Below are 19,417 nucleotides of genomic sequence, written 5' to 3' on the forward strand. Positions count from 1 at the left end.
TTATACTTATTTTTACTGAAGGGTAAAATAGCCCTTTTCATCCTTTTTCAGGAGAAAAGGAAATGAGAAATGTTTCAAATTAGTCAGTGGGAATAAAGGAAGTCAGGGGTGGCGGTAGGGAGGGTAAATGTTTTGCATCTGGTTTCAGTGCATTCCTATATTAGACCTCTTCTAATTAGGAATTATTATTTCAGTTATTATTGGGAAAATTATCGTCAATTGCTAAATTACCATGTTTCACTCACTCCACTAAGAAGAAATTACTTGTGCCAGCAATGCTTAAGCTAATTTTGCCTTTGAATTGCCCTTTGTATTGCTAAGCAGAAAGGTCCACCACTAGGCTGAAGTGAAATTTGGTCTCCCTGCATAGAAAACAACACATTCCTCCCAGGGCCCTGTGGCAGTGGATGTGAAGTCACCAGTGAACTATTAGCAAGGACAGAGTCCTACTGACAATGAGGAGACAACTTCACTGCGGATGTGGAGCAGAGCCCTGACCTCCTTGGTTTTAAGACGGTAAGTCCTGCCTTTGCGTTCTAAGGCAAGGCCACTTTAGTGCATCATTTCATGTGTTTTTAGAAAAAAAAACACATGGGCACTAGATACTTTCCCCAGCCCCAAAGCCCCACCTCACCTCTTCCCAAGTCTCCATTGGATTCTGTTTGTGAGGTTTGAGAAGAAAAGTCTTACAGCTCTGACCAGGATCCTAAGCAAGAAGGAAAGCAGACATTTACTTCCTGGGAAGTCTGTGCTCCCAGAAGAGTGAAATGTTCTCTGGTCCAAAAGGAAGGAGAGAGTTTAAGGGGCAATGAAGTGGAAAGAGCACACTCCAGGGTCAGGCAAACCTGGGTTCAATTCTGCATCTGCCTTTGCAAACAGTGTGAGATCTACTGCAAGGTACTCAACCTCTTTTCCTGAAGAAATTGAAGATGCCTCGGTTTCTTTCCAGATCACAGGAATAGCAAGTACCTAGTGCACATTTTTATTCTGAAGCTTCAGGACACTATATACATAGGGCTTTTGGTAGATGAAGCTATGGAAGCCCAGAGAGGGAAATAAACGGCCAATGCACACACAGTAAGTGACTGGTCTAGCTGGAATCAGAGATCCGCTCAAGGCTGAGTCTTTCCATTGTACCCCTTCTCCTGGCAACTCAGATTTCGAAGTTCAGCCACAGTAACTCATGAAAAAAATGTAGATTACTTCATTAATCATTTCGTATACTGATTACACACCAAAAGAATATTTTGGATACATTTGTTCAAACAAAGTAACATTAGTAAATTTAATTTCACTTTTCTTTTTCCTTTTTTTTTTTTTTTTTTTTTGAGACGGAGTTTCGCTCTTGTTACCCAGGCTGGAGTGCAATGGCGCGATCTTGGCTCACTGCAACCTCCGCCTCCTGGGTTCAGGCAATTCTCCTGCCTCAGCCTCCCGAGTAGCCGGGATTACAGGCATGCGCCACCATGTCCAGCTAATTTTTGTATTTCTAGTAGAGACAGGGTTTCACCTTGTTGACCAGCATGGTCTTGATCTCTTGACCTCTTGATCTACCCGCCTCAGCCTCCCAAAATGCTGGGACTATAGGCATGAGCCACCGCACCCAGCCCTCTTTTTCCTTTTGTTAACATGACTACTAGTGGATTTAAATTTGCTGATGTAGGCTGCATTATATTTCTAGTGGAGGGTGCAGAACTAACGCATAATCAAATCTCTTCAATTGCCTTGACCATGTCTTTCTGCGGTTACATAGTTCAAACAGGCACGAGTAGTTTTTCCTATTCACCTCTGGTTAATAAGCATTGTTTGAGTCTTTTCTTCAAGAAAAAAATGGCCCTGAAGTGACAGGAGATGGTGCTATACCTGATGCTGCCTGGCAGCAGCTGAAGCCAGGCTCTTCGCCCTCCCATTCAGGGAAATTGCGATTTCACAGAAGTCCCCAAAGGTAGGTTCCTGTTTCTTTGTCTAATCAACTTCACGCCTCTCCACTAATCACATTGTTAGAACCACCTTAGTACAGATGTTTCATCCAATGATATTTATCTGTATGTGCTAGGCACCATTCTAGGCCCTAGGTATTCAAATCTAAATGATATTATTGAGATTCCTGCCCCATGGAGTTTACGTTCTGGTAACCAGCGGATCCAGTTAAGGTGTCTTTAGCTGGAGAAACAGAAAGCCCTGATTCCAGTAGTCTTAAACAGTAAGCAAGTGTGTGTCTTCACATACCGAGAAGTCCAGAAGGACAGTAACTCCAGCTATGGGTTCTGGGAGCCTGGCTGTGCTTCGCTGAGCTTTCCTTAGTCCTGCCTTATTCCATACCAAAGTCTCATTCTCAGGCTGCTTAGCAGGATGCTCCCTTTGCTACACGCAGGGTTAGGATCAGAGGTAAGAGAGCCAAAAAACCCTGCCTCTCTTCTTCCTTCTTCTCTGCTCCCTGTCCTCTCTGCCTCTTCCTCCTCTACCTTTACATATTTCCCTTAAGGAACTTATCTCCACTCCCTCATCCCCAGCTCTCAATCTGACACGAGATCTGGCTCTGAGCCCTACTCCTTGGTCATAGCTCTCCAGTACCAAATTCTCATGGCTTTCCTTGACTTTCACATCCATAAAATCTCCTTCCTGGCTCCATGGCAGCCAAGAGCAGGGTTAGGGTTAGGGTCAGAGTAAGGTTACTAAGGAACCCTCTCCCTCTTCTTCCTTCTGTCCTGCTCCCTCTCCTCTCTGCCTGTTCTTCCTCCTCTACCTTTACATATTTCCCCTGAAGAGCTCATTCTTTCCTCCCTCATCTGCTAGGATGACAACCCCCAGAGCTAGGCCATCAGCCATAGCTGTGACTCCTGGCTCCAGACCCACTTTCCCAGCTGCCTACTGGGCTTCCTCCCTGCCATAGGCCCATCATCTTCATCCGTTTTGCTGTACGGACACTGTTTTAAAGTCCTTTCGTGAACTCTTTAAAGTCCATTTAAGTATTTATAGATAACAGGAACATTGACAAGAGGGTAAAAGTTTCATCCACACATTGTCTCAGCAACTGCTGACCATGTTGGTGCTGAGTGCCAGGTATGACTAAAATGTGTCTCACTAAGTCAGACAAAGCGAATGAACCAGAAGGATGCAAGGCTCTTTTCTTCCAATGTATTGGGTAAGTATGTCAATAGGTACAACTCCCAGCCCCTCTGTGGCAGCCAGGGAAGGGCATTCCTAGCTTCTGGCCAAAGCAAATGGACAAAGGTTTTGAGAGACAAAGCCCAGGCGTGGGTGAGAGCACTGCTTATCCAAAGTGGCAACACCTAGACTTCCCTCTTTACACACCAGGCAGAGCCGAGACCCAACGAACAGCCAGGCCATGCTCCACCATATGACATTCTTCATCCTGTGGGGAACTCAGACCCTGAGAAGACCCTGCTGAGTGCCCAGGGGCAGTGGCAAGGGCACTAAGTGACTCGTGCCTCACCCCCTTCTTTGGCTGCTTTGCTGGAGTCACAGGCTGCTGCATTCTTCAGCGTCCTGTGCTGAGGACTTCGTGTGACGGAGTCATGAGCTAAGGAGGACTGAAACAACCTGTCCTGTCACCTCACCCCTTGATAGCACCAAATGACTTACAGAGCTTTCTAGAATTCTTGGCCAAAACTGAACTCCACATCTTGCCCTTAAACCACTTCCTTTCTCTTAATTTTCCCATTCTTCCAATCGCAGCACTGCTTCTCTCCCAGGTTCAAAAATCTCCCCTTCCTGCTCGCAGCACAGACTACTCAGAGGTTGCTCACCTCCACTCACTACCTCCTCTCCCATCACTTTTTGTGTAATTATGACAAGAGTTGCCTACTTGGGACCCCAGCTCCAATTACAACAGCCTTCTTCCTTCAAAGTCTTACGCTTCCCTGCCTAATGAAACCAGAGTTCCTCATGCGTCAGAGAAGACAGCTTTAGAACTGCATTCCCAACAAGAAATCCTGTGTTCAGGGGCTCTGTGTCCAGATTGACCAACAAGCCCATTGAGGAAGGAGGTTCTGGGCAGAGAGGGTTCGAATTTAATAATAAAGCTAAGGCAAACTGGCACCAACTGCATGCCAAGCTCCTTACACACATTTTCTTTTCTTTTTTTTCTTTTCTTTCTTTCTTTCTTTTTTTTTTTTTTTTTGTTTGTTTTTTTTGAGGTGGAGCCTTGCTCTGTTGCCCAGGCTGGAGGGCAGTGGCTCCATCTTGACTCACTGCAACCTCCACCTCCCAGTTCAAGTGATTCTCCCTGCTTCAGCCTCCCAAGTAGCTGAGATTACAGGCAACTGCCACCATGTCTGGCTAATTTTTCTATTATTTTTTTTTTTTAGTAGAGACGGGGTTTTTCACCATGTTGGCCAGGCTGGTCTTGAACTCCTGACCTCAAGTGATCCACCTGCCTCGGCCTCCCAAAGTGCTGGGATTACAGGCATGAGCCACCACACCTGGTCTTACACGCATTTTCTTATTAATTCCAGCATCAAAGCTAAAAGTAGGTATTCTGACCCCACCTTATTAAAGGGAAAACTGAGGCTTAGAGAAGAAAAACTATTTCTGCAGAGTCTCGGAGCTGACATGTGGCTGAGCCTCATTCCACCCCTGCTGTCTGAGCCCATGCTGGGGCCTCACTGTTGCGCCTTGCTCCTTCCCTCACCGAGGACAACACGCAGATGAAGGGGTGTGGCTCTGCTCACCACTCTCTGCTCTGTGCCTAGAACAGGGCCTGCCACATTGCAGGTGCCCATTAACACGGGTGGCATGAAGAAATGTTAGAAATGGAGCGACATTCTCAGGACAATGCCTATTTGTAGCCAAGTGAACAGGAATGCAGGTTGGGCCAGATTGTGCAGGGTTTACATGTCTTGGTGAAAATAATAATAATAAATTGATGTCTGTAGACAAAGGGAAGTCACTGCAGCTTTTAAACTGATGAACCCTCTTTTCATCAGGTGCACCCTGAATCTGCTATCAAGAATCTTACAAGAAAAACTAGCATGAGAGGGAGTCCCTCCTGGCAGCTTCCTTGCTTGTTAAAATTCTCTGTGAATGATCTGTCTCAAACAAGACATGAAATTACCGATTTTTGCTCTATCTTCTCTGATTTGCACAGAGCTGCCCTTTTGGAGATCCACAAATGTGCAGTTGTCATGCTGCCGTTAAGTCTTCCAAAATATTGATTTCAAATGTGAATTCCCGTCCTCACCAATTATCTTCAAAAGGAGAAGGATGTCAGGGAAAAAACATCGTATTTCCCCACTCTTTGCTCCATAGCCAGAGCATTCGTAAATGTAACATTAAGTTTAGAAAACAGCTGGTGTTTCAACCCAAACTTTAGAGCTGGAGGAACTGAGACCTGGTATGGTGTCCAAGAAGCAGCAATGGTCAGGGCCCACAGGGCTGGGCTCCCTTCGTTCCATGGAAGGGACTCTTGCAATCATGTTCAGTAGGATCTGTTGCTGTTCTGTTTCCCCTCCTCCAGAATCGGGCCAAGTCAGTCCCAAAACTTTTTCTGAAGCTACTGGAAAAGAAGTGCCCCCTCCTCATTAGCATAGTCTGGAGCTGACAGCAGCTGTCCACCACCCCAGAGAAGTCAGTCTGAGAATAAAGCCTCTCGTCAGCTGAGTCAGTCTGAGAATAAAGGAAATAGAGACCATCAATAGAAGAGATGGCTTCCCCCTGACGCACCCCGTGCCTGAAGCGATTCACTTCCTCAGTTTCTCAGCTTTGTAAGCCCATCTTGGCCCATTACTCACCCTCCACCCAGAAATCACATTCACCTTTCTTAAGCTGATTTGATCAGATTTCAGCTACTTGTAACTAAAAAGTCTTCTTTACAGACATAAAGAAATATTCCGAATATTCTAAGTGCAGAAAAGGGGGTATGTGTGAGAAACGGATTTAGCACAGAGAAAAGAGCAAATAACATGTGGGATGAGAGGTGTGGACAATGGGAGAAAGCAGAGTTCTGCAAATCACAACTCAAGAGGTTAAAGGCAGGGAGGCAAACCAGGCAGGAGCCCTGCCAACATGAGGAACATGAAGCGCACGCTCCCAGGGGTGCACAGCAGGAGACAGCCCCCCTACCGCCACCTGGGACCAGGGCTGTGGCACCAGAGCATGGCTTCTACAAGGGGCCAAGGGAGGCACCGAAGAGTTTGAATCCCAGGGAGTTGCCATCTACCTGGAGTTTTTAGAAATCATTACGTTGTCAATGGATCGGGGTGGCAGGACCAGAGACAGAGTGAGGCTTCTCCTGTGGACACTGCTGGGGGATTGTCATACACAGGCTCTTCCCTTGTATGCATAGTTGCAGCTCCCCATTAGGTCAGGGGGCCTGTGAGTTAGGGCTACATCTTGTACAGAATCCAATCTCTCCCAGCGTTTGGCATGGAGCTGGTGCAACGGTGTCATTTCTGTGATAACATCTTACATTTACGTGGTGTCACGTGGTTTAACACATTCAGCAATGAGGCCTTGTCTGAGCTCCAGAAGGTAATTCCAGCAGAGATTTTTCTCAAGGCTTGAAAATGAAAGGTTGGGGACTTTAAATGCCTCGCTCAAGGGCTTAACTAAGTCTTTTGAGTCCCAGGGCAGTGGCCCCTGTCCCCCATGCCATTGGTCCTTTCCCGCCTGGCCCATCTACAACCAGTCACCCACAGAGGCAGGACCAGGAGAGATCTCTTTAGCCAAGAAGTAGTAAGTGGCCTTAGGTAGCCTAAATGTCACTTTCTCCAAATGCCAGAGACACCCCTGCAGTCCTCTCCAATAGAACCTGGTGCTTTCCTTTTGTGGCACCTGCAGTTTCAAATAATTTACTTATAGGTATGTTTGTTTATTATCTGTCCCCTCCCTTGGACTATATGCTTTGTAAGAACAGGGGCTGTGTTCTTTTTGTTAACCACTGATAAACCATGCCTGGCATGGAATAAGCCCTCAATATGTTGATAAAGTGAGTGAATAACAGAATAAAGGAGATGGAGCCACGACTTCGGCCTCAACATCTCAGGTTTCCTTGAGCAGCCTTTAACCTATGAGTATGGGGCCAGCCATGAGATTCAGACCTATGCAGTGAAAACCAGGTCTAAAGACCACATCATGCTCTCCTTTACCTTGGCACCTCCCAGCACCATCTCCCAGGCCCTAAACCACCTGAGTGTCCAGATCTCATCTGGGCAATGGTGCCTGTGGTGTGTCTCTTCTTGGGGGCTGATTAGAAAGACACGTACAAGTGGAGCTGAAAGCTACTGAGCTTATACCTGCTCCTTTCCGTTCACAGCCTTCTCTGACTCTCGGTGGGATCTGTAATGCATGTGTTTGGCATAGTCAAGTGTTGATTAATAATCTGCCTACAAAGAAGAATACATAGGAATCTGGAGCCATTGAGCAGGGTACAGCTTTTGATCTGTGCATTATGGAAAGTGAAACTAAAAGATGAAAGGGTGCAGAGAGCCTGAGGGGCTGGAGGAGTTGTCCAGGACAGGAGTCTGCAACCAGCAGGCAGAGATTCACCCTCAGCACTGCTGGGGCTGCCTCTCAAAAGCGCGAGAGGATGCTGCCTCTTTCCCCCTGGAAGCCCTCTGGGTCGCCCCACCAGGCCTGTAACAGAAGTTCTTAGCTGTTGCCTTGGGACACACCAAGGCATAAATTGCAATCACCCATGAGGTATGCTGCAAGTAATTCATTATTAATAGAAATTAAAATTTAGAAATGAGGTTTTTGTTTGTAATGTGGAACAACTCTCCATAAAAGGTCTTGCTTCTCACTCGGTGTCCTTGAGTAAGAGAGAAAGCAGGCACCAGCCCTGGTGAACAGGACTGTATCTGACCCCAGCGTGAGTAGGGAAGCATGGGAATGCAACTCTAACACTGTGGCTGCAAATGTGGCGGAGGCCACTGACCTACAGAGTAAAACCCCAAGTCCTGAGCATGGGCATGAGACTTTCTAGTGATCTCAGCCTGAGGAAATAAAAAGTAGCTCCTCTTTGCAAAAATGCTGAGTCCCAGCATAGAATGGGTGCCCACTTCTTTCTTTGACTGCTTAATGCTGTGACCCAGGGCAAGGGTCTCTTGAGTCTTTGAGGATATTGATGTGAAAAATTCATGTGTATCTTGGATTATGCAGCAAGTAGCATCCTAAAAACTGTATGCGAATCATTTTTTTTTTTAAATACAGTCCCATTTCCCCACTGATGTGGCCATTTGCTCAGAGATGCCTTCTCTTCCCTTCTGATTTATCTTCAACTGGCAGCAGCAAACTATAACCCTAGCTTCACATTTCTCTTCTTCCCAAGTGGCTCATCAATCAATCAACAAAATTTTCATTCAGAGCCTATTATGTGTAAGACATTGTTCATGATCTGTAAAGAGAAGAGGGAATGCACCAAATGCACTAGGGAAACCTACTATCTGTGAATCCTCTATAAAACCATGTGAATAGTCAACCTCTTATTTATCTCTTCTGTAAATTCAGATTTTATTCTATCAGGTTTTCCCAAAGAGGTGCCCATGTGTACTGAAGAGCCTTTCTGGGTTACCATAGAAATGGAGAGTCATAAAAGGATATTTAGAAATCTAAGCACTTCTATAAATCTTCAATAATAGCAATCACAATTGTTTGGAGCAATAATTGAGACTATTCATGGTGTGTTCGAAGGAAAAGCACAAACAACTCACCAATCTGCAATTCCTGGCAAAGACAGAGCAAACTAAGACAAAGTTAAATAACTCCTTTAAAAATAAGTTGTGTCCGGTCAACATAATTTTTCATTGTGTCAGAAGACAGACTTCTACAACTGCAGGAACCACAGGCCAGCCACCACCATCTCTACAGCCTGGACTTTTCCTATTGTCTGTGGCACCCAAGAGACTTCATGGAGCATCTCAACAGCTTCTACTCAGTTCAGAAGAAAATACCCAAATTTGTTTTATATGTTTATAATTCACCTGTTCTACAAAGGATTCTGAGGCACCTTATAAAAGATGGTGACGCACCAAAAGGTAAATACAATCATCCCTCCATATCCACAGATTCTGCCTTCCCAGATTCAACCAACTGCAGGTTGAAAATAATCAGAAAAAAAGTAAGTGAAAATAACAATAAAATAAAAAGCACAAATAAAAAATACAATATAACAGCTATTAAGCATTTACATGGTATTAGGTATTATAAGTAATCTAGAGATAATTTAAAATATATGGGAGGATGTGTGTAGGTTACAAGCAAATCCCTACACCATTTGACACTTGGGACTTGAGCACCCACAGATTTTTGGTATCATTAGGGGGTCCTGGAACCAATCACCCCCCAACAATGGATACCAAGAGAAGACTATAATAAAAAGGAGAAGCATCACAGCAAAGGGCTTACGAGAGAATTTTTTATTGTTTGCAAATCATAAACATGAACTCAAGCCAGCTTTATAAGAAAAAAAAAAGCAGTAGAATTTTGCAATAACAAATACTAAAGATTTAATCTGTGGAAATCAAAACCAAGGATATAACTGGCCCCAGGAAGGACGATCACCAGCAACAAGGCCTTTTTCTGGATCCTAGGGAGTATCAGCTCCCTGTCCCCCAGCTCTCTTTCTCTCGGGGCATCTACTTTCTTTTGTTTATCAGAAAACTGACTTTCCTGCTACCCATCAGATGGAGGCCTTCAGCCTCAAAGTCTACTTCTCAGGGCTACAGCCACCAAGAGAGATGCCCTCTTGGTCCACCCCAAACTCCCAGAAAGAACTGAGCTTTGACCCAGCTCATCACAGCTGACTGCCGCTTATTCAGAGATTGGTTGAACCAGAAGGTAGATATGCCTTAGTCAACTCAGACTACCATAACAAAACACCATAGACTTAAACAACAGGAATTTATTTCTCACAATTCTGGAGAATAGAAGTCCAAGATCGAGGCACCAGCAGGGTTAGTGTCTGGTAAGGGCTCTCTTGAGTTGCAGGTGGCCATCTCTGTGTTGTACCCTCACATAGCCTTTCCTGGGTGCATGCAGGTGAACACAGAGAGAGGAAGCAAGCTTCCTGGTGTCTCAGAATTCCATCATGAGGGCCTCATCCTCATGATCTCATCTAAACTTAAATACCTTCCAAAGGCCCCATCTTCAAATATCATCACGTTGGAGGTTAGGGCTTCAACATACTAATTTGGGGGAGGGCGGTGGCGGAGAGAGGGCAAAAAAATCTGTCCATAGATGTGCATGAAATTATTCAAAATGACAGCTTGGGGTCCACCACCAGGGGTGAGGAGGCATAGCCAATGTGGACTCAGCTGCAATTCCAAAGACATCCTTTACAAAAATTAAAGTATGCATATATATGCTTTAAGAATAGCTTTAATAATATACTAATGCCTTATAAAGGGAGATCTAAAGTCATTTGCTACTTTTTCTGGGTTGAATACACAGCGCACATCCTCCTTCCTCTTGCAGTTGCTCTAATCTGCCAATCTCCCAGCCACTCTCCTTCATTTATTGAAGGTTTGCACTTACGTGCTTTTTCTACCTCAGGCTTTGCCATCATCCTGGATGGTGTCAGCCAAATGGATGACCCCACAGATGGCCTCTTAGTTCTATTTCTTGACCTACTAATTTCCGGTGGTCCTCTCTTCCCCTCCCCCTCACACTTCAATAAATGCTATGCTTCTAGAATCACTGACGCAAGCACTTACAGCCACAATCTCTTCCCCTCCACCTTGCTCACACAACTCCTCTCACTCTGACACTTCTTGAACTATAGTTTCTCTGTAGTCATCAGCCTTCTCCTTTCTTCATTTACTAACTCAACTTGGACTCCATGATCCGTGATTTTAATAATATTATTATTTATTTATTTATTTATTTAGAGACAGAGTTTTGCTCTTGTTACCCAGGCTGGAGTGCAATGGCGCGATCTCGGCTCACCGCAACCTCCGCCTCCTGGGTTCAGGCAATTCTCCTGCCTCAGCCTCCTGAGTAGCTGGGATTACAGGCATGCGCCACCATGCCCAGCTAATTTTTTGTATTTTTAGTAGAGACGGGGTTTCACCATGTTGACCAGGATGGTCTCGATCTCTTGACCCCGTGATCCACCCGCCTCAGCCTCCCAAAGTGCTGGGATTACAGGCTTGAGCCACCGCGCCAGGCAACAATATTATATTTTAACAATATATCTGCTGCTTTTAATTTGTACCATCCAGATAAAACCCAAGCCCAGGAAAATCCAACTGGGTGCTACCTTCTAGCCTCTGTCTAAGCCGGAAAAGCCAACCAGGGCCCCTTAGGACCACTACACATTCTTGATCCTCAACTTCAAGTGAGCCAGCACTCTGCCAAGCAAATCTACTGCATCATCTCTTGCCATTCTTTATAGTGATTTTTTCCAACTTTATCCTTCTCAAGCTTCCACCCCTGCTATCCACCCACACTCTTCTGTCTCATCAGGGGATCTTGCCTTCTACTTCGCAGAGAAAACAGATGCTCTTAGACAGGAAAACCCCGTAATCAAACACACAGATATGAGGAAATCCTCCCTTTCTCTCTCTCTCCTACAGCACAAGAGGAGCTGAAACAACTCTCCATCCAATGATCTTTGGATCCCACTGCCACCTATCACCTATGGAATCTCTTAATATCATTTATCCTTTTCCTTACAATATTCACAACCTCTCTCCGATTGATCTTTCCTGGCTTTTAAGCATCTGCCCATCTTTATTGCCAGAGTCCAGTTTCAGCTACTCCCCCATCTCTCTTTTCCCCTTCCTAGTCAACCCTTAAGGAAGAGTTGCCTTCACTCACCATTGCCATGCCTTCATACCCCATGCACTCCACAGCCCACTTTGGTCTGGATCTGATGCCCGTCATTCTATGTAAATAGCCCCTGCTAATATCTCCAATAATGTCCATGCAGCCACGGTGGACATTTTCTATGCCTCATCTTAGTGGACCTTTCAGTAGCACTTGAAGCTTGTCCTTTCCTCTCTTCTCAAAGACTTTTTCTTAAACTTTCATAACCTAACACCCTTCTTGTTGTTCTGTTTCTTCTTCGCTGACCGTACTTCTATTTCCTTTGCAAGTTTATCCTTCTCCTCAGCCCAAACATAATGAAATCCCTCAAAACCTCATCCCAGGGGTTCCTTCTTATCTCAATTAACACTCTCTTTCATCCCACAGCTGCAGTTACCACCAAAAAAAAAAATGACTCACATATTCATAAAACCAGCCCACACCTCTTTTCTGAGTTCTAGGTCTTCATGTAAAATTGCTTAACTAGCATCTCCCCGTGGCTGTTCCTAAAACATCTCCTACACAAAAGCTCTAAAACTAAACTTTTGCTGCTCTGCCCCACCAGCTTCTCATTCTGCTCTCTTCTAGCAGGTATATCTCATTGTCAGTAACACTACTGACAAACCTATCATTCAAGCCAGAACTGTTAGTGTCCTCCTGACACCACCTTTCCTCACTTGCCATATCAAATGTATCACCAAGCCTGCTGGCTTTACTCTCCTGGTATCTCTTGAACCATCTACTTTTCTCTGTCACTACCAGCATCCTAAGCTATCTCATGGCTGGACTATTTCAAAAATCTTCTACTCTGGGACTACTCTAAATAGCCTTCTACACTGCAGCCAGAGTGACTGTTTTTCCTAAATGCAAATCTGATCACATGCCTCACCCACCCCTCTTTACTCTCTGACCCCAAACTTTTATGACAGGATTTATGTGCCTCCTTGGGGACACTACAGCATCTAAACTTCTTCCTCCCATAGGACACATCCTAGTTCACTTGTAATTGTTGATTACATCATACACGCACACACTTACAAACACGTGCAACACAACCACTGTGAGCTCCTTAAGGCAGGAGCCTCATCTTAGGTATCTCTGTAGCCCTTGATGGTGTTCAGGAAAGTCTTATGGAAATGAATGAACTGAATTATACTGAAGTCATTCATTTTTCACAGCAGAAAACTCAGAGGGTCTGAGGTCTTCTTAATCATCAAATTGTCTCCACAAGTCAATACATGAGATAAAAGTTGGGATGTTGTCAAACTGCTTCATAGTTTCTAAATAGTCCCTGTATCTGCTCTGCAATGACTTTGAGTGATGAAATGAAACAGAGTCCATGCCCAGTATGCGGTGACATGAAGAAGGTTATGGAGAATATGTGTGAATGGTGGTGGGCAGCTGGGGCCAGTGAGTGGTGACCCAGCTGGATATCAGGGAAGGAGGCAGGAGAGCAAGGGCTGTTACTGTGCGGATAGTAAATGTTTCCACTTGGATCCTCAGCTCAGCCTCCTCTCCTATAATGACTTTTATGGGTACCTACCCAGATCATGCACATCTCTTCTTGGCAGTAGATGGCAGCAATAATAAGCCACAGTGGCAAACTAAATGCTGACAGGTGGCAGGGAAATTGGCTCCTCTCCTCCTTAAAAAGAAAGCTTGTCTTGGAGATGAAGCAAATGGATGAAAACCATGCAGAGATGTGTCTTTTTCAATGAGGCACAAGTCTTTTCAGCGGGACTTCCAATGACTTTACCTATAGACCAAGAGTACACAGAGAGGAAGTCTTTGTAAATGTGGCCAGTAAAGCATTTCTATGGAGCTATCCCTGATGTCCTGACTAATGATTAGAATCTAACTCCAGACCACAGATAATGGATTCCAAGGAAACCAGAGACCCACAGATGGTCCACCCACCCTTCAATGGCACCTCTTTACTTGGTTCCCATGGCATACTGAGCACACCTATCTTTGAACTACTATACAGTTTTCTAAAAGCCCTACAAACATCTGTCCTCCCCCTCCCATTAATCCATAATCTTCATGGGGAAAGGTACCATGTCATTTTCAACTCTACTATTCCCTAGTGCCCATCAAAATGCTTGATATTTAGTAGGAAATTTGCCAAAATGAAAATAACAAGCTCAACAAGATCCTGGATTTGAATCTTTCCATCCACACAATATTAAGCAAGACGTTCAACCTCCCTGGGCCCTGTTTCTTCATTTGTAAAACTGTACACCTGCCCTGAAGAGTAAACACAAGAATTAAACTTAGTTCAGAAATTTAAATCTTGAGCACAGCTCTTAGCAAAATGCCTAACACATAGTAGAAACCAGCATTAATTGAACTACTCAAGGAACTAACTCCCTTCTCCACCCCATTTGAAATATTGGAAGGAAATGAGACTCCTTTAGTTCAAAGATTGGTGAGGTATTTTATATTTACAGAAAAAAAGAATTAACACATTGAGCACCCAGCATGAGTCAGGCATTCTGCCAGGAACATTCTTCACCATTGCCCTTTGGGTTGGCCATTACTATCCCATATTACAGATGAGTACATTGGGGCTCCAGGAGGTTGTGTGACTTGCCCAGGATGAAAGTTAATGAATGTCAAAGATGAGCTAGGATCACTGATCTTTGGCACTCTAGAGGGTCAGTTCTTTTTCTTACATCACCAAAGGAAATGTGATGAAGAATAAGGAAGTCACCAATTCACAAAGCCAGTCCCAAAGGAAGGGTGGCTGGGACCACTGCTGGGACACACTCATCCCACAGAGTACACACACAGGGAGCCCTCTGGGCAAGATAAGGGGTACAATTACATGGCCGACACTTTACTTCTTGACCTTTCCCAAAATGTTTGCCATTGGTATAAGTAAGAAAACATGAATACATTGCCTATTTTCCTCCACTGGATTTTCTATTTAAATGCACATATGAACATTTAAGTCCCCAGCTTAAAACCCTTCAAAGCCTCCTCACAATCAAAGTCCAATCTTTACAGTGTTGTTGCAATCACTGATCTCATCTCCTGACACCTTGCTGCCTCTCAGTTCGTTATTTAGCCACACCCAGTGGTTTGCAGTGAAACCAGACACAATATGCCACGTCTTCCATTCTTACTGTCTTTATCTAACTTGCCCTTCCTTTCCTTCAAGATTCAATTCAGGCATGTATTCTTCCAGGGAATTTTTCCTGAACCTTCTGTCTAGGTGTAGCTCCTATAATAATTTCTGAATTTCTCTCTCTAGTCCTACAATTGCCACATGTTTTATACATATCTACTCACACATTTGTCTCTTAGCTGAGTGGGAGCTACATGAGGACAAATATATATATATCTTATATATATAAAATATATCTTGATATATATCTTAATATAAATATATGTATATGTATCTTAATTCACATTTTTAACCATGTCACCTGTCACAATGACACATATAGAAAGAGCTCAGAAATATTTTTGAATAAAGAATTGTATTCCCAATAAGAGCTAAGCATCCCAGGAAATGCATTATAATAGGGGATATGTGTCATTATACATTTATCTGAACCCTATAACACCAGTGTGAACCCTTTTGTAATCTATGGTCTTTGGGTGATTATGATGTGTCATTGAAGATTCATTAATTAATAAATGTATTACTTTTTGTTGGGGGATGTGGATAATTACAGAAACTATGCACATGTAGGGACAGAGAATATGTGGAAAATCTCTGTATCCTCCTCCTTTCAGTTTTGCTGTAAACCTAAAAAACAAAAAATAAAACACCATCACCATTGTATTCCCAAGTGATATAGAAGCAACCCAGACAATATACAAGAAGTAAAAGACTCACGCCTGTAATCCCAGCACTTTGGGAGGCTGAGGTGGGTGGATCACGAGGTCAAGGGATCGAGACCATCCTGGTCAACATAGTGAAACCTCGTCTCTACTAAAAATACAAAAAATTAGCTGGGCATGGTGGCACGTGCCTTTAATCCCAGCTACTCAGGAGGCTGAGGCAGGAGAATTGCCTGAACCCAGGAGGCGGAGGTTGCGGTGAGCCGAGATCGCGCCATTGCACTCCAGCCTGGGTAACAAGAGCGAAACTCCGTCTCAAAAACAAAAAGAAGAAGAAGAAGAAGTAAAAGAACGGTGTTGACCCAAAAACAAAAACAAAGAGTAATTCCATGGTAACTGAATGGATAACACAAACATAATGCAAAGATGCCAAGTGAACTCAAAGTGCTTGATGAGTGGATTGCATCAGGGAAGGCTGTAAGGAGACTCTGAGCACTTTTCTGCAAATGTGTGTTCATGTCTTTGCAGAAATTTGACCTGAACACCCTTTGTGAACTGGATCCTACTCCTGCCCAGTAGTCTGAACTGTCTGATATGAGCTAACTTCCAGGGACTTACCTAGAAGAGGGAAATCCTAGGGTGGGGAAAAGAAGTTTGTCAGTTGCCATGGCGACACTACTGATAAAAGGTGGTCGCCATTGGAGCAAGAGGTATGATGCCAGCCATCATGTGGGAGAAAGAAAACCAACCATTGATGGTGGTATTTCTTAGCTAGCCTTTTTAAGAAGAGGTGAGCTCAGAAAGCCCAGGCACCAAACTCTCCATGTGTACAGCAGGGTAGTAACAGGCAGCCAGCAGTGTTGCCATGAGTATTCAACGTGGTCCTGAATATAACAGGTCTAATGCAATGTTGGGCACATTTAATACATAGTAGCTACTATTAACTGGTCAGTTAATTTCCCATCAGTTCCTTTTATTTCTAGAAGTCGAAATTCCCTAGAAAATGTCTTTTGAATTTGAATGTGAGGAGACAAGTAAAAATTGTTTCTCCAGTGGAGTCTCCACTGGCAGATTTGTTTTCCCTGAAGTGCCTCTTTTATTTAATCCATGATATTATTCCAGTATATCCATTACAGCAAATACTCTTAAGAAGAAAGGCTTGAATTCAGAAATAAATTGCACACACAGATCATGTCTGAGAATGTGCATCATTAGTGTTTAACTGGCAAAACCAGATACAAGGAAGATAGATGATCCCATCGGAAAAAGCCAAATCAGATTTTGAAGAGACTTTGACTTGCCCCCTTTTTCTTTTTCTTTCTGCTAAAGGAAAAGCAAAAATTAAATGGCTTCGCATCTGGTTTTTGCGCATTTGCAAGTCAGGAGAGGCGCATCAGTCCCCAGCGGTCAGCTATGCGCTCCCTTTATCTGTTATTGACAGGAGCTCAGGGAGAAAGCCTGGAACGGAAGCAACTCCTCATGTTTGCGTTAAGTAACGTTAATATTTGTTTGCATCCCCCCCTCTCTTCTTAGAATTGAAAACCAGCCATCTATTTCCCTTAGACCAGAATCTATTATTTATGAATTATTTCTCTATTCCTCACTTTGCTCTGAAATGCGGTACTGCCAAACCCTTCCAGCTGATCAAGGGTTTCAGACAAAAGGACTGCAAAGACAGGACAGCATCCAAAAATAGAAATTAAATCCATTTATCCTTATTCCACCTGACAAAGGAATTATGCTGAATAGCATGATTTTTACCTACACACAGGAAAAAAAAAATGGAGAAGAGAAGCAAACCTGTATTTGAATGCTCCCAGCCTCCCTTTTTTATTGGTCCCACAGTGCTCTTCTTCCCTCTCCTCTGGCCCCCAGGGCCCTGTCTTGGCCAGCTCCCACCTGCTTTCCAGGCAGGCTGTGCTACAGAACACCAGAGCTCAGTAAGGCTCCTGAGTGCCACCGTCCAGTCCCTGAGCATGACCCAAAAAAAAAAAAAAAAAAAAAAAACCCACAAGGAAAGACCAGAGGCAGAGGTAGCCCAGACCCAAATGGAAAGTACAAGAAAAGACCTGAGCAAAGTAAAGCAGGGATCCTGGGAAGGTTTCCCAAAGAAAGACCCAGGGTTTTGTGACTTCTCTAATTGATCCCACAGCCAGATAAATCTGGGCTGAAAACACAAGCCCAGTCACAGGGCTTAATTTTTCTTTAAAGACAAAGAACTCTATCCCAGTGTCCCTCCACCATGGTGAGCCTGGGGTTCGTCTCCATTCTTCCCAATGAAACTCTCCTATTTCAGTAGTTTAACTAGACATATTAGTCCAGTGGTTTGAGCACAAGAATACAACATCAAAAGCTATACATATACACCTAAACTCATATGCACACATACCTTTAAAATTGCAATTATGCTTATATTGTCCAAGCAAATATGTATCTATTTATTAATATATTCTGAAAACTAGCCACAGTTACACTAGATAATGTTTCAAACTTTGGACAACTTTAAGTCTCCAGAGTCCAGCTACAATTAAGAAGTCTTAATGAATGGCCAAGCCACTAAATTCAGTTCCTGGCTGTCCCACATGTCCCTGGAGTCTAATCCAGTTCGTGAAGTAGAACTGTGGGCCTGAGGCTACCGGCAAAACTCTCAACGCTTCAGAGCTGCAGTTGCAGAAAAAATTAGGAAATGGTCACATTGAGAGGGAAAGAGTAAGCTAGAAAAGAGGAGGCACACAGCATCAAATCAAAAACTCAGCCTACACTAGCTGCTGGGAGCCAGAGGAGTCAAACAGCAGGCAGATAAGAACAACGACTTAGGATTGGTGCTGCCATGTGGGTCCAGGGTGAATACTGAAACCTTGAGCAGTGCCCACAGTGGATAAGGTTCACGTGTGGCCTGGTACCTGTGAGTCAGCAGCCTGGGTTTCTTTAGAGGCCTAGAGATGCAAAGCAAGACACACAGCAATTGCCCCAGGTCTCCGTGTTGAACAGCAGTTGAACAAGCTGGAGTTTCTCATCTTCCTGCTTACAGCAGATCAAAAGCAGCAAATTACAAGAGAAGAACAAGAAGCTGACACTGTTACTCATGACACAGCAGCAGGGAGTAACAGCGGGAATGGGACAAAAGGAAAAGAAACTCCCTAAATTAAGAAAGGACATAGACAAGAACTCTATGTGCAGCCCAGTCACTTCCTGGGGCCCTGATGTTGTCACCTAATCTCACGACAATGTGGCTTCCTCATCTGTTAGATATCAGTGATGTCACCTGTTCGTGGGGCTGTCATGAGGATTTAATGAAACATGGATCTGAAAAGGCAGTTGGTGCCTGGTACATAGAAGAAGCCCAAAAACATTGCTTCCTTCATCTGTTCCCACGTGGATTAGCTCGGGTCCATTTGCCTGACAACAAAGCACTTGACCCTTAGCTATTCTCCCAGAGAACGAGGGAGGAATGTTCCCAATACCTTATATGGGGGAGAGAATGAAGACTAAAGGGTAAAACCACAGGGACAACTTTAAAAAGCCAGATATGACTGATATAATCAGGCTTCGTGTCCCCACTCCAATTTCATCTTGAGCTGTAATCCTCACCGTCCCCACATGTCAAGGGAATGATCGAGTGGAGGTCATTGATGTGTCCACACTCAGAATTCATCTTGAACTGTAATCTCACCGTCCCCACAGGTCAAGGGAAAGATCACGTGGAGGTCATTGAATCATGGAGGTGGGTTCTTGTGAGAGTGAGTTCTCACGAGATCTGACGGATTTATAAAGAGCTCTTTCCCCTTTGCTGGCATTTCTTCCTCATGCTGCCTTGTGAAGAGGGTGCCTTGCTTCCCCTTCACCTTCTGCCATGATA

This window comes from Saimiri boliviensis, chromosome 5, assembly GCF_048565385.1.
Source record: "Saimiri boliviensis isolate mSaiBol1 chromosome 5, mSaiBol1.pri, whole genome shotgun sequence".
NCBI lineage: Eukaryota > Metazoa > Chordata > Mammalia > Primates > Cebidae > Saimiri > Saimiri boliviensis.